Source organism: Dryobates pubescens, chromosome 8, assembly GCF_014839835.1.
Source record: "Dryobates pubescens isolate bDryPub1 chromosome 8, bDryPub1.pri, whole genome shotgun sequence".
NCBI lineage: Eukaryota > Metazoa > Chordata > Aves > Piciformes > Picidae > Dryobates > Dryobates pubescens.
The window spans coordinates 43,428,717-43,443,138 of record NC_071619.1 but is presented as its reverse complement, the minus strand read 5'-3'; positions in this window follow the sequence as shown (position 1 = coordinate 43,443,138).

Genomic DNA, 14,422 nt, shown 5'->3' with positions numbered 1-14,422 from the left:
GGATGTGCTGCCCAGGGAGGTGGTGGAGTCACCGTCCCTGGAGGTGTTCAAGGGGAGATTGGACGTGGCACTTGGTGCCATGGTCTAGTCATGAGGTCTGTTGGGACAGGTTGGACTTGATGATCCTTGGGGTCTCTTCCAACCTTGGTGATACTGTGAGACTGTGAACCGGAACCCCAAAGGCCAAACCCCAGCCTGGAAGCTGGGGAAGAAAGAAACACACACAGGAAAAGAAAAAAACCCAAAGAAACCACAAGAGGAAACTTTCCTAACTATAGAATACATTACAAGTCCCACCACCCTGAGCAAACCCTTGTCCTGTCATGCAGTGAGCATGGCACTCAGCTTAGGTTAGGATATACAATCCCACCTGCTCTGGTGCTCTGTGCCACTGAGAGAGGTGGGAGGGGAGCAGCCTCTTGTCCCCCCTACTGGGTCCAGTTAGCTTGAACCAATGCATTATCCACTCCTTATTCTACACCATCCATGTCATGCTCATCAGCAGTTACCATCATACAACATAGAAACACACTATGTATTCTCACCCAAAGTGAAATCACCTTGTGGCACACAACAAACTTCTCCATCCTCCCTTCTTACCCACCAGGTGCACCCAGGTCCCTGGGCAAAAGCAGTCCCATGGGTAGGCTTGCCTTTAGCTGAAGCAGGACTAATGCAGAGCTTCTTCTCTACAATATTCTTCATGTGTACCACAGGACCTCTATCACATTCTAGAGCATGTCACAGTTTGGATGGGGCAGGCCCATCTCCATTAATAGATCCTCTGGTATCCAAGTGGCTTGTGCTAGATGTGAGTCCCAGCTTTAAAGGTCCCTCCCATTGCTTTCAGGATGGTTTTTAGTAGACTGTTGCAAGGTTTGACCTTCCCAGCAGCTGGTGCATGGCAGGGGATGTGATACCCCTGCTCAGTGCCATGCTCCTTGGCCCAAGTGTCTAGCAGCTGTTTTGGACACGAGTCCTATTATCTGCCCCAGTTCTTTCTGGGCTGCCATGTCACCACAGGACTTGTTTATCAAGGCCCAGGGTGGTGCTCTGAGCAGTGGCATAGGGCACTGAGTATGTTCCCAGCCATTCAGTGGCTGCTTCTACCATTGTAAGCACACAGCAGTTACCTTGGCAGGTTTGTGGCAGTGTGATGTACTCCATCTGCCAGGCTTCCCCATTTCTATCTCAGCTGTCACCCCCACACCACAGAGGCTTTACCACTTGGCCTGTTGGACCCCAGCATGTTTCACATCCATGGATAAGCTGTGCAGTAGTGCCCATGGTTAAGTCCACCCCTTGCTCTCCAGCCCATCTGTAGGTCACATCCCTTCCCTGATGGCCTGAGGTACTGTGGACCCTCTGAGCTAGAGACCCTTCACCCTTACATTGCCAGTCCAGGTTCTGCTGAGCCACTCTAATCTTAGCAGCTTGATCTGCCTGGGGGTTGATGTTCTCCAGTGGCTCAGGTTTGGGTACATGGGTGTCCACATGATGGGCTTTGACCACCAAGTTCTTTTCCCAGGCAGCAATATCTTCTCCCAGTTCAGCTGCCCAGCTGGGTGTAACTGTGCTGCCAGTTGTTTTCCTTCCGCTGCTGTAGCCACCTGCACAGAGCATTTGCCACCCTCCAGGAGTCTGTGCAGGGAGCATTGGCCATGTTTCTCACTCAGCAGTATCCAAAGCCAGTTGGATGGTTCTCACTTCTGCAAACTGACTCAATTCACCTTCCCCCTCAGCAGCTTCTGCAGCCCATCTGGGACCCCACACAGTGGCTGTCCACCTTCAGTGCTTCCCCACAGCCAGTGAGCAGGGCACACTGCTTGTCATTGTCTGGCAGTTGGTTGTGTGGGGGAGCCTCCTCAGCATGTGTCCCCTCCATTTCCTCTGCTGACATCACAAAGTCTCTGCCTTCTGGCCAGTTTGTGATGACTGCTAGGATTGCCAGGTGGAGAAGCTCCCTGTTTGAGCCCAGTGTGTTACCAGTGTGATCCACTTGCTCCCTGTGGCATCAGCTACATGATGGGTAGAGGAGACTCTTCCCTTGAACATCCAGCCCAGCACTGGCACTTGGGCTGCCAGGAGGAGCTGCATTTCAGTACCAATCACCTCGGAGGCAGCTCAGACTCCTTCATATGCTGCCAGGATCTCTTTTTTGGTTGGGGTGCAGTTGGCCTCAGCTCCTTCCTAGCTTCCACTCCAGAATCCTGGGGGCCACCCTCATGTCTCCCTGGATCTTTTCTGCCAAAGGCTGCATGTGAGACCATTCTTCCTGGCTGCAGTGTAGAGCCCATTTGTAACCTCTTGTCCTGTCTGAACTGGCCCAAGGGCTACTGCATGGACAATTTCCTGCTTGATTTGTTCCAAGGCCTGCTGCTGCTCAGAGCCCCATTGAAAACTGTTCTTCTTCTGAATGACTTGGTAGAGAGGGCTCCCAAGTAGCCTGTAGTCTGGGATATGCATCCTCCAGAAACCCACAACACCCAGAAAGGTCTTCTTCAGATACATTAGTGGCAAAAGGAAAAACAGGTAAAATGTAGGCCCACTGCTGAATGGGAAGGGAGCCCTGGTAACTGAGGATGCAGAAGAGGCTCAGTGACTGAATGCCTTCTTTGCTTCAGTCCTTACTGGTAAGACCATCCCCCAGGAGTCCCAGACTCTGGATGAAAGAGAGAAAGCCTGGAACAGGGAGGACTCTCCACTGATCAGCGCGGACTGGGAGAGCTGCCTGAGGACTGGAGGAAAGCCAATGTCTCTCCAGTCTGCAAAAAGGGTGAGAATGTGCATTAAGGAAACTACAGAGCAGTCAGCCTCACCTCTATCCCTGGAGGTCAGCTCTAAGCACATGGAGGGAAATAAGGTTGTCAGGAGCAGCCAGCATGGATTACCAAGGGGTAGTCATGTCTGATTAATCTGATATCCTTCTGAGATGGTGTGACTGAATAGGTAGATGCATGGAGAGCAGTGGATGTTGTCTTCCTTGACTTCAGTAAGGCTTTTGACACCGTCTCCCATAACATCTTTGTGGGAAAGCTCAGGAGGTGTGGCTTAGAAGAGGGATGGGGGGATGGATTGAGAACTAAGCAGAGTCCAGTTGTGGAGACCTGTAGCCAGTGGTGTACTCCAGGGTCTGTGCTGGGTCCAGCCTTGTTCAACATATTCATCAATGACCTAGATGAAGAGGCAGAGTATAACCTTAGCAAACTGCTGATGATACAAAACTATGAGGAGTGGCTGACCCAGCAGAAGTCTGTGCTGCCATGCAGTGAGACCTGGATAGACTGGAGAGCTGAGTGAAAGGCAGCCTAAGGAGGTTCAACAAGGATAAGTGTAGAGTCCTGCATGTGGGGAGGAAAAGCACTATCTGCCAATACAGGTTAGGGTACATACAAACATAGAATTCCATGTATTCTATGTTTGACCTGTTGGAGAGTAGCTTCCAGAGATGGATCTTGGAGTCCTGGTTGATGATAAGTTATTCATGCAGCAGCAGTGTGCCCTGGTGGCCAAGAAGGCCATAGTATACTTGTGTGCATAAAGAAGAGTGTGTCCAGTAGATCAAGGGAGGTCCTACTCCCCCTCTACTCAGCCCTAGTTAAACCACATCTGGAATACTGTGTACGGTTTAGGGCTCCCCAGTTTAAGAGGGACAGGGAACTACTGGAGAGAGTTCACTGTAGGGCTACAAGGATGATTAAGGGACTGGAGCATCTCTCTGACAAGGAAAGACTGAGAGACCTGAGGCTGTTTAGTGTGGAGAAGAGAAGGCTGAGAGGGGACCTTAGCAATGTCTACAAATACCTGAAGGGTGGCTGTCAGGAGGATGGAGCCAGTCTTGTTTCAGTGATCCCAAGGGATAGGACAAGAGGCAATGTACATAATCATAGGAAATTCCATCTCAACATTTTTACTGTGAGGGTGACAGAGCACTGGAGCAGGCTGCCCAGAGAGGCTGTGGAGTCTCCTTCTCTGGAGATCTTCAAAACCCACCTGGATGCATTCCTGTGCAACCTGCCCTAACTGGCCCTGCTTTGCAGGGGGGGTGGACTCCATGATCTCCAGCATGGATTTAGGAAGGGCAGGTCCTGCCTGACCAGCCTGATCTCCTTCCATGATCAGGTGACTGCCTGGTGGATGTGGGGCAGGCTGTGGATGTAGTCTACCTGGACCTCAGCAAGGCCTTTGACACTGTGCCCCACAGCAAACTCAGCCCCTGGCTTGGACAGCAGCACTCTGAGCTGGGTTAGGAACTGGCTGGAGGCTGAGCCCAGAGAGTGGTGGTGAATGGTGCCACAGCCAGCTGGCAGCCAGGCACCAGTGGTGTGCCCCAGGGATCAGTGCTGGGCCCTGTGCTCTTTAACATCTTCATTGATGATCTGGATGAGGACATTGAGTCCATCAGCAGTAAATTTGCTGATGACACCAAGCTGGGGGCAGGAGTTGATCTGCTGGAGGGTAGAGAGGCTCTGCAGAGGGACCTCGACAGGCTGGGCAGATGGGCAGAGTCCAAGGGCAGGAGATTGAATACATCCAAGTGCCAGGTTCTGCACATTGGCCACAACAACCCCATGCAGTGCTACAGGCTGGGGTCAGAGTGGCTGAGAGCAGCCAGGCAGAGAGGGACCTGGGGGTACTGGTTGATAGTAGGCTGAACATGAGCCAGCAGTGTGCCCAGGTGGCCAAGAGGACCAATGGCATCCTGGCCTGCATCAGGAACAGTGTGGCCAGCAGGAGCAGGGAGGTCATTCTGCCCCTGTACACTGCACTGGTTAGGCCACACCTTGAGTCCTGTGTCCAGTTCTGGGCTCTGCAGTTTAGGAAGGAGGTTGACTTGCTGGAAGGTGTCCAGAGAAGGGCAACAAAGCTGGGGAGGGGTCTGGAGCACAGCCCTGTGAGGAGAGGCTGAGGGAGTTGGGGTTGCTTAGCCTGGAGAAGAGGAGGCTCAGGGGAGACCTTCTTGCTCTCTACAACTACCTGAAGGGAGGTTGGAGCCAGGTGGGGGTTGGTCTCTTCTCCCAGGCAGCCAGCACCAGAACAAGAGGACACAGTCTCAAGCTGTGCCAGGGGAGGTTTAGGCTGGAGGTTAGGAGGAAGTTCTATACAGAGAGAGTGATTGCCCATTGGAATGTGCTGCCCAGGGAGGTGGTGGAGTCACCATCACTGGAGGTGTTCAGGAGGAGACTTCATGGGGTGCTTGGTGCCATGGGTTAGTTGATTAGGTGGGTTGGATAGGTTGATAGGTTGGACACGATGATCTTGAAGGTCTCTTCCAACCTGGTTCTGTTCTATTCTATTCTATTCTATTCTATCCTATCCTATCCTATCCTATCCTATCCTATCCTATCCTATCCTATCCTATCCTATCCTATCCTATCTCTGGAGGTCCCTTCCAACCATTAACATTCTGTGATTCTATGACTTCACCTACCTCCTCCCATGTAGTCTGCTTATCCAGGCTTACCCAGAATCCCAGAGGAGAACAAAGCAAGGCATCTAAAGCTGAGTATTCCTAAACCCAGACATTTCTAAGATGTTCCTAAGCATTTCATTCCTTTCCTTTCATTCACAGGCATAGCAAAATCTGAGAGCAGCATCAAGGGAAAAAGCACCAAAGTAAAGCAACTTACCAAGCTTGAAGAAAGGAGCTCTGACTGCCCCTCCTGCCATGATGGGCACTTTCCCCTGGAGCTTCTTGCCAGTACTATGGTGTAAATTAGGCTGTCCCGTAGGCAGAAGACAGACTGTGTCTGGCAGACAATGTCACATGTGCATATCACCACTGGCACCCACTTCAGTTCTGTGGTGCAAGAGAGGTCATCTTGATTGACAGCCAGTCTGCACTTGGCAAGAGAAGGGTACCAACAGTTAGCCAGATGACTCTAAGTGTGACCTGGCAGACCAACCACAACACCCTGAGCCATCTGCTGCAGCACTATTCCTGCAGGCCATGCACACAGAAGCAGCCTTCTGACTCCAGCAGAGTTCAAGTTAACAGCTTGTGGTGACCAAAGTAGGTAAAAACAGTTAAAAAGCTGGTGAAGTTCAGTGTTATCCTTGCCTCAGACAGTCTTACAGCACTACTGTTATTACTGGTTCCACTACATCCTTCACCATCAGTGCAGGGTACTGCAGTGATTTCTTTCACTGCACTGTACTTGCATTGATCATTCCTTCACCTTTCACCAGCATCAGAGCCACATCCTGTAACATGAACTGCAGAGATGTGATCACTGCTGGCTTTTTTCATTGTGCCTCTTCCTTGGTCCTCATACATTAAAAGTGACAGCATGTGGTTGCAGGGTCGGACAGAAACCCTTGAGCTAACTTTGCATTTCAGCTGTAGGGAGCTCACTGCAAAAAATATCCAAGGAGGTCAGCATTTATCCACTTCATGTTTGCAGAAAACAGGACCCCAAGTTACCAGTGTAGATGTGATCTGAATACATCTACATGAGCAATAGTGACAGCACCGAGAAAGTGACTCACAAGAGATGTGGAAAATGGGCCAGGTACTTACCTTGGCCCTGAAAATCACCTTGATCTCTTTGCTGTATAACAAACACAAGTGCATTCGGGCAGCAGCCACACTAAGTTATCCCACCAGCACACAAACAAGTGGAACGCAATGGAAGGCAGTGGAAAACACGATAAAAAATGAGGACGATGCATAGGAAGTGCCACAGGGTGGCAGGAGCAGGAAAGCCTCGAAAGGCAGCCAAGGCAACACCGAGAAAACCCTGCTCCCTGCTTAGCTTTTGGTGCTCACCTGACAAATGATCAGTGCGGAGAGGCTAAACCGGAGACAGCCCCTACCACCAGGCAAGGGAATGTTGTAACTGTTGTGTGTCCTGCAAGGAGGTAGAATCTGGTACTCCTCCTGCCTGCCTTACCTAAAAGGTAAGAGAACACAGACCTGAGCACTCAAGTACTTCTTTGGCCTGACCTTATGGATTCTGGAGATTTCAAGCTCCAGCAGAAGAATCTGCCCTCCTTTTCTCTTTGTCTGCAGTTACACAACTGTCTCATGTTTTACCCCACCTGTCAGAAGTACAGTTTTAAAGCAACAGCAGTATGAACACTATCAGCACAGCATCAGCAAGCAAGCCCACCCAAATGTGAGCTTCTGGAAATGCCAAACTTAAATGTGTTTACTAGTATCCTCTGAAAACAAGAAGAAAAAAGAGAACTCAACCCCCCAGCACCTCCTCCACTTTAATTCTCTTACCCTAAAACCCTCTCGAGAGGTGCATAGTTGAATCTATAATGGTCATAAAACGTTTTCTAAGTAACAGTCTCCCAGTGACATCGTGGTTTTCCTTATCAATTGGTCCAGCACAAGCTGGAGTTGCCATTTCTAGCTGACTAAAGTTATAAGAAAGCCTAAAAGGACTGTCCTGTCCTAGGTACAAGTGTAACCTAATGAAATTCAACAAGGTGGTGTTGGATGATAGGTTGGACACGATGAGCTTGAAGGTCTCTTCCAACCTGGTCTATTCTATTCTATTCTATTCTATTCTATTCTATTCTATTCTATTCTATTCCATTCCATTCCATTCCATTCCATTCCATTCCATTCCATTCCATTCCATTCTGTTCTACTGCATCTGGGGAAAAAACAACCCCGTGTATCAGTACAGCATGGAGGCTGACTTGTTGGAGAGCAGCTCTGGGGGAAAGGACTTGGAAGTCTTGGTGGACAAAAGGCTGACCATGAGCCAGCAACTTGCCCTTGAGGCCAAGCAGGCCAATGACATCCTGGGGTGTATAAAGAAGCGTGTGGCAAGCAGGTCAAGGGAAGTTATCCTCCCCTCTGCTCTGTGCTGGTGAGGCCACATCTGGAATACTGAGTCCAGTTCCAGAATCCCCATTTCAAGAAAGAGAGGGACTTGCTGGAGAGGGTAGAGAAAAGGGCTACAAAGATGGTTAGGGGACTAGAACATCTCTCTTATGAGGAAAGACTGAGACAATTGAATCTTTTTAGTCTGGAAAAGAGGAGGCTGAGGGGACACCTTGTATATATATGTGAGCTTATAAATGCTCACAGGGCAGGTGTAGGAGAATGGGACCAGGGATTTTTCACTGATGCCCAGGGACAGGACAAGGTGTAACAGGCACAGACGTGAATGTAGGAAATTCCATCTAAAGACAAGGAGGAGCTTCTTTAATGTAAGGGTGACAGAGCACTGGAGCAGGCTCCAGAGAGGTGGTGGAGTGTCCTTCTCTGAAGACATTCAAAACCCACCTGGATGTGATCCTGTGTGGCCTGTTCCAGGTGAACCAGCCTTGGCAGGGAGGTTGGGCTCCCCAGAGGCCCCTTCCAAACCCTACTATTCTGTGTGTCTCTGTGTGTGCCTTGGTGAAAGCATAAATCCTCTGCCTGTTTGTCACCGTCAGCAGTACATCCTTATGTTGCCTTCCAGCTGTGACACCTGTGATTTACCTTTGCATGAGAGAGGAGGCTACACAATTTCTTCAGGCTGGCATCCACACCCACTAACCTCATCCTCCAGCATCCAGCCAGTGGGTAACACTGAGCAGGATCTGGCCAGCTTTGGGGAGAGCAGCTGATGTCTGTGGGTTGCCACCACAATACAACCTTGGCAGTAGGCAAGAGGCAGAGGTGTGAGCTGTCCAGGCAGAGCAGGAAGGAGAGCAGCTCCTCCTCCTCCTCTCTTCCTTCTGTTCATGGTGGCTGTGCTGCCATGGGTGTGATTTGTGCTGTCACACTCTCTAATCCCTCCTCTCTCACTGCCTGGTGCTGCTGAGTGCCAGCACAACTCCTCTCGCCACAGCCACGTTCGGCTGTTCCCTTCTCACAAAGCTTTGTCAAGCTCTGGGCCATCTGACCAGGGAGCAGGCCAGAGGGCAGGGAATTGCCCTCCATAACCCTTTGTCCTCAGCCTCCCAGGTGGTGCTTGCTCCTGTTTGGGGGTTGAGCAGGCTCCATGTGCTGGCTGGGATTTGTCTGCCTTGCACGCTGGGGATCCGGGCTGCTCAGGGAGGGGGCAGCACTCCTCCCCTGCCTGAACTTTCTCTTCAGCTCTATGTGAAAGAGAGGCCTGAGGAGACTCATCTTAGTCAAGTGTTGCAGCTCATTTTGGACGTGGGAAAGGATTGGATGTGGCACCTGAAGCCGTGGTTGAGTTAGTCCTGAGGTGTTAGGTAATAGGCTGGACTTGATGACCTCTGAGGTCTTTTCCGACCTTATTGATTCTATTGATTGAGTCTATTCTGTGAGAGTGTACCATGCACCAGCAAGGGCATGCTGCTTGTAAAGAAATCCAGCTCCAAAACACCACTGAAGAGAAACTCAGCATAAAGGCTGAGGTTGGCCTGATGCCTGCAGAACCAAGAGGAGGTCCAGGTTAGCCCCAGTTTCAGAACCCTTTGCACAGAAGGCCACCTTGCCCGTGCCTGCCTCTTTTTCCTCCCTCATCCTAGTACATCATGTTGCCAGTTCTTTCATTTAAACAAAAATCCATCAACATGTCATTTCTCTCTGTATAAAAGATTTTCTGCAGCCAAGCAAATCTGTAAGAATCTCAGCATACATCTGAAAGAAGGAGAGAATGAAGAGGCCAAAAGGAAGTTTATAGATCTCTGGCTTTGAAGAGCATCTTGAATGGTTGGAAGGGACCTCCAGAGATCATGGAGTCCACCCCCCCTGCAAAGCAGGACCAGTTAGGGCAGGTTGCACAGGAATGCATCCAGGTGGGTTTTGAAGATCTCCAGAGAAGGAGACTCTACAGCCTCTCTGGGCAGCCTGCTCCAGTGCTCTGTCACCCTCACAGTAAAAATGTTGAGATGGAATTTCCTGTGATTATGTACATTGCCTCTTGTCCTATCCCTTGGGATCACTGAAACAAGACTGGCTCCATCCTCCTGACAACCACCCTTCAGGTATTTGCTAAGGTCCCCCTCAGCCTTCTCTTCTCCACACTAAACAGCCTCAGGTCTCTCAGTCTTTCCTTGTCTGAGTGTGGTGGGTTGAAAATTCACCCTAGCATTAAATTGCCAGACCAGCTCAGGTAGGAAGCAAAGGAAGCTGTACTTATGAGCAGAACTACAATCTACACTGAAATGTAATGAATGTATAAAAATATACAGTATTTAAAATATTTACAGGTATTTACAGAGAATACAGAGTTACCTAGGTTGGAAAAGACTTCTGAGATCATCAAGTCCAACCTATCACCCAACACCATCTGATCAACTAAACCATGGCACCAAGTGCCTCATCCAGGCTCTTCCTAAACACCTCCAGTGATGGTGACTCCACCACCTCCCTGGGCAGCACATTCCAGTGGCCAATCTCTCTTGCTGGGAAGAATTTCTTCCTACCATCCAGCCTGAACCTCCCCTGGCACAGCTTGAGACTGTGTCCTCTTGTTCTGGTGCTGGTTGCCTGGGTGAAGAGACCAACCCCCACCTGGCTACAACCTCCCTTCAGGGAGTTGGAGACAGCAAGAAGGTCTCCCCTGAACCTCCTCTTCTGCAGGCTAGGCAAGCCCAGCTCCCTCAGCCTCTCCTCACAGGGCTGTGCTCCAGACCCCTCCCCAGCTTTGTTGCCCTTCTCTGGACACCTTCCAGCAAGTCAACATCTTTCCTAAACTAACATCAACCCAAACCACTGCAGAATGAATTTTTCTGATGGAGTTTTACTTCTCTTCATCAGTGTACCTATGAGTAACAATTTCCACATAGTCAATACTCTCCTCTTTCCTCTTTTGGCATAAACTTTGACAAGCCAGAAGAGATGTGTTTCCAGTTCCATAACTCCTTTAAATGACATTCCTCTTTCCCAACACAGAACCCTCACCTGTGAGCTAGCAAGAAAAGGCAAAAGGCCACCAAATGAAATAATAAATTAAAAAGAGAGAGACTAATGAGGGAGAAAGTTTGAGAGACAGAATGGTTGCAGAGAAACATAAAGGAGTGGAGGAATAAATCCTGTGAGGGAACACGGAAGAATTTGAGGTGGGATAAAAGAGAAAGTGAGAAAGCAGAAGTGAAAGCTGTGCTGGCTCTAAAAAAATCCAACCAAACCAAACCAATCCAAACAAATCCCCGCAGAAATCCTTGGGGAAAAACAGTTGTAGGAAAGTTCTTGTAAAAGAGGACCCCAGCTGTCCTGCCGAAGCACTTGTGGTTCACTTTGTTTCTTCTCCTGCCTTGGCAAGGATTATTGTCTGTTAGAGACAGCTGGGTGGAGCCAGAATCAAACATAAAGGGAGCAGCATGCCCAGATGTAGTTGAAAAGTCTGACCAGAATAATCATGGACATGGACTGTCACTCCTCTGAGGAGGAGGAAGGTAAACCAGCATGTGCCAGTGCTCTCCAAGGCAATATACCTGGCACCAGTACAGCTCTTCCATGTTAACCTGCATCTAGGTGTTACCTCCCTGGTCTTGCCTTCCCCTGCCTAATGCCATCCATGGGCACAATGAATGTCTTCTGTAATACCTGCACCATCAGAAATACTCTCACTCACACAGGATGCTCATTTTTATCAGACATATAAAACAGGACCCAGTAGTTCTTTGCCACTCTTGCTTCTCTTTCTCTCCCCAGTAGTGCTTAGTATCTTCTCTCTGTCTCTTGCTGACGGTGCCATCAGTGGGCATAGTGCTTGCTAACAGCAAAAAGGAAGCCAGCTTCCTTTTCCACCTGTGCTGCTATCTAAGCAAGTGGGACAAAATGGGTAGAGCACACCACCACCTCCCCCACAGCAGGATTCCCACTGGGAGATTTCTAAGAGGACTTGCAGAGTATGATTGAGGGAGTGGGGGGAACTGGCTGTTCATTCCTCTGTGTAAGGCAACAGTATGCAGGATAATGAGTTGGATTTTCAGGGTGTTCTCCCAATACGGCTCTTCTGTTCTTCCAGCTGAAGACAGCTTCTCAAAGACCAGGCATCTCAGGGTTGCTAGAGGAAAATCAGACACTATTTCAAGTGTGAATCACAGCAGTGTGGGCAGCAGGTTACTTTTTCTTGCAAATCTTTCTTCCGGTGGAAGTTTTACTCTGCCCCATACCACCTCCCAGCAGCCAGAACTGCAGCTGCCTCTAAAACCGCCTGTGAAATATTAGTCACTGTCTGTATGTCTTTTCTGCCCCCTTTCCTTCCTCAAAACCCTGCTGCTTTGGTTTCCAGCACTGAGTTAGAGGAAATCAAAAAAGAGAAGTCCACTGCAATGTTGGAGGGGTTTTTTTGCTCTCATGTTGACAGGACAACAAGGTTTTCTCCATCGTGCAGCATCAGAAACCAGGCAGCAAAGACCTTGCAACAGCCAAGCTTTTGGCCCAATGACTCAACCAGAAGCTTGGCAAATACACCTCTTCAGGTGGAAATGCCACAGAGATGTGCTTCATTCTTTGACAATAATAATTCAAAAATGCCCAGAATTGATTTTTGAGCGTGCATTTTTGTCCCAAATTGGAAACTCCCACCTCCTTCAGGAGCAGATGCACCTGATGAAAGGGGAGAAAACACACAGAGGACTGGGGAACTTGAGGGAAGCACAGCACTTTAGCCTGGAGAAGAGAAGGATCAGGGGTGACCTCATTGCCCACTACAACTACCTGAAAGGTGGTTGTAGACAGGAAGGGGTTGGTCTCTTCTCCCAGGCAACCAGCACCAGAACAAGAGGACACAGTCTCAAGCTGTGCCAGGGGAGGTTTAGACTCGAGGTGAGGAGAAAGTTCTTCACTGAGCGAGTCGTTCGTCATTGGGATGTGCTGCCCAGGGAGGTGGTGGAGTCACCGTCCCTGGAGGTGTTCAAGGGGAGATTGGACGTGGCACTTGGTGCCATGGTCTAGTTGTGAGGTCTGTTGGGACAGGTTGGACTTGATGATCCTTGGGGTCTCTTCCAACCTTAGTTATACTGTGAGAGTGTGATACTGTGTGATACTTGTTCAGGACTGCTGATGTGCCATGATGCCTCTCACAGGGGTCCTGTACCCTTTTCTGACATTAGAAATCCCTCCTGGGAAGGCTCTGGCTTTTATCCCTCATGTACTAATTGATTCTCTCCTCTTCATTGCCATGCTTAGTCCTGCATGTGTCTCAGCAGAACCTCCAAAACCTCTCTCTTTCCTGCTACATCCTGGGCAAACAATTGTTGAGACAGTACAGGACAGCCTGCTGTGTTGCTTTGCTCTCTTGTGATTCTCCCAATGTATCCAGAGCCTTTCTTACATGTTCTGGAGGTGAGCACTGGGTTGTTCATGCTCCTGGCCAGCCCAGCTCAATCACAGTCCTATTCTGATCTGCAGGGGCCAAACACACTGAAAAGTTAAAACCTCCAGCAGAGATACTTGGTTGGTGGGGGGCTGGACCTTGTATCTCAGACGACAGCCTTATCCAAAGAGCAGAGTTAACATTTATTGTTGTGGGGTTTTTTAACTCAACAACACAGAATATGCTGAAGGAAGAAGGAACCAAAGAGAAGCCATGATTCTTTGTTCCTTTCTAGGGCTGGGCAAGCACACTCCATTGAATGCTCTCTTTGCAAGTTCTGCTCCAAGTGGTTTGTAGGACCCCTGTGCTTTCAGGAAACAGGGCCATTGACACATCATTGGGATGTCAGCTGGATTAGGACTCAAGGGAAGAACTGGATGATCAGGGCACCCATCCATGGTGGAGGAGAGTCTAAAGCAGCACAGTAGGTCCTTGATGTCAGCCTGAACCATTTTATCCAGGACTTATCTCCAGCATGGAAGGAGATGCAAGGGCATAGGCTGAGATGCTTGAGCTGCCAAACAGAGAGGGACCTGGGGGTGCTAATTGACAGCCACCTAAACATGAGCCAGCAGTGTGCCCAGGGGGCCAAGAAGGCCAATGGCATCCTGGCCTGCATCAGGAATAGTGTGGCCAGCAGGAGCAGGGAAGTCATTGTGCCCTGTGCTCAGCACTGGTTTAGGCCACACCTTGAGTCCTGTGTCCAGTTCTGGGCCCCTCAGTTTAAGAAGGACATTGAGACACTTGAAGGTGTCCAGAGAAGGGCAACGAGGCTGGGGAGAGGCCTTGAGCACAGCCCTGTGAGGAGAGGCTGAGGGAGCTGGGGTTGCTTAGCCTGGAGAAGAGGAGGCTCAGGGGAGACCTCATTGCTGTCCACAACTGCCTACAACTGGTGGTTGTAGGCAGGAAGGAGTCGGTCTCTTCTCTCTATCAACCAGCACCAGAACAAGAGGACACAGTCTCAAGCTGTGCCAGGGGAGGTTTAGGCTGGAGGTGAGGAGAAAGTTCTTCACTGAGAGAGTCGTTTGCCATTGGAATGTGCTGCCCAGGGAGGTGGTGGAGTCCCCATCCCTGGAGGTGTTCAAGAGGGGATTGGATGTGGCACTTGGTGCCATGGTCTAGTGATGAGGTCTGTGGTGACAGGTTGGACTTGATGATCTTGGAGGTCTCTTCCAACC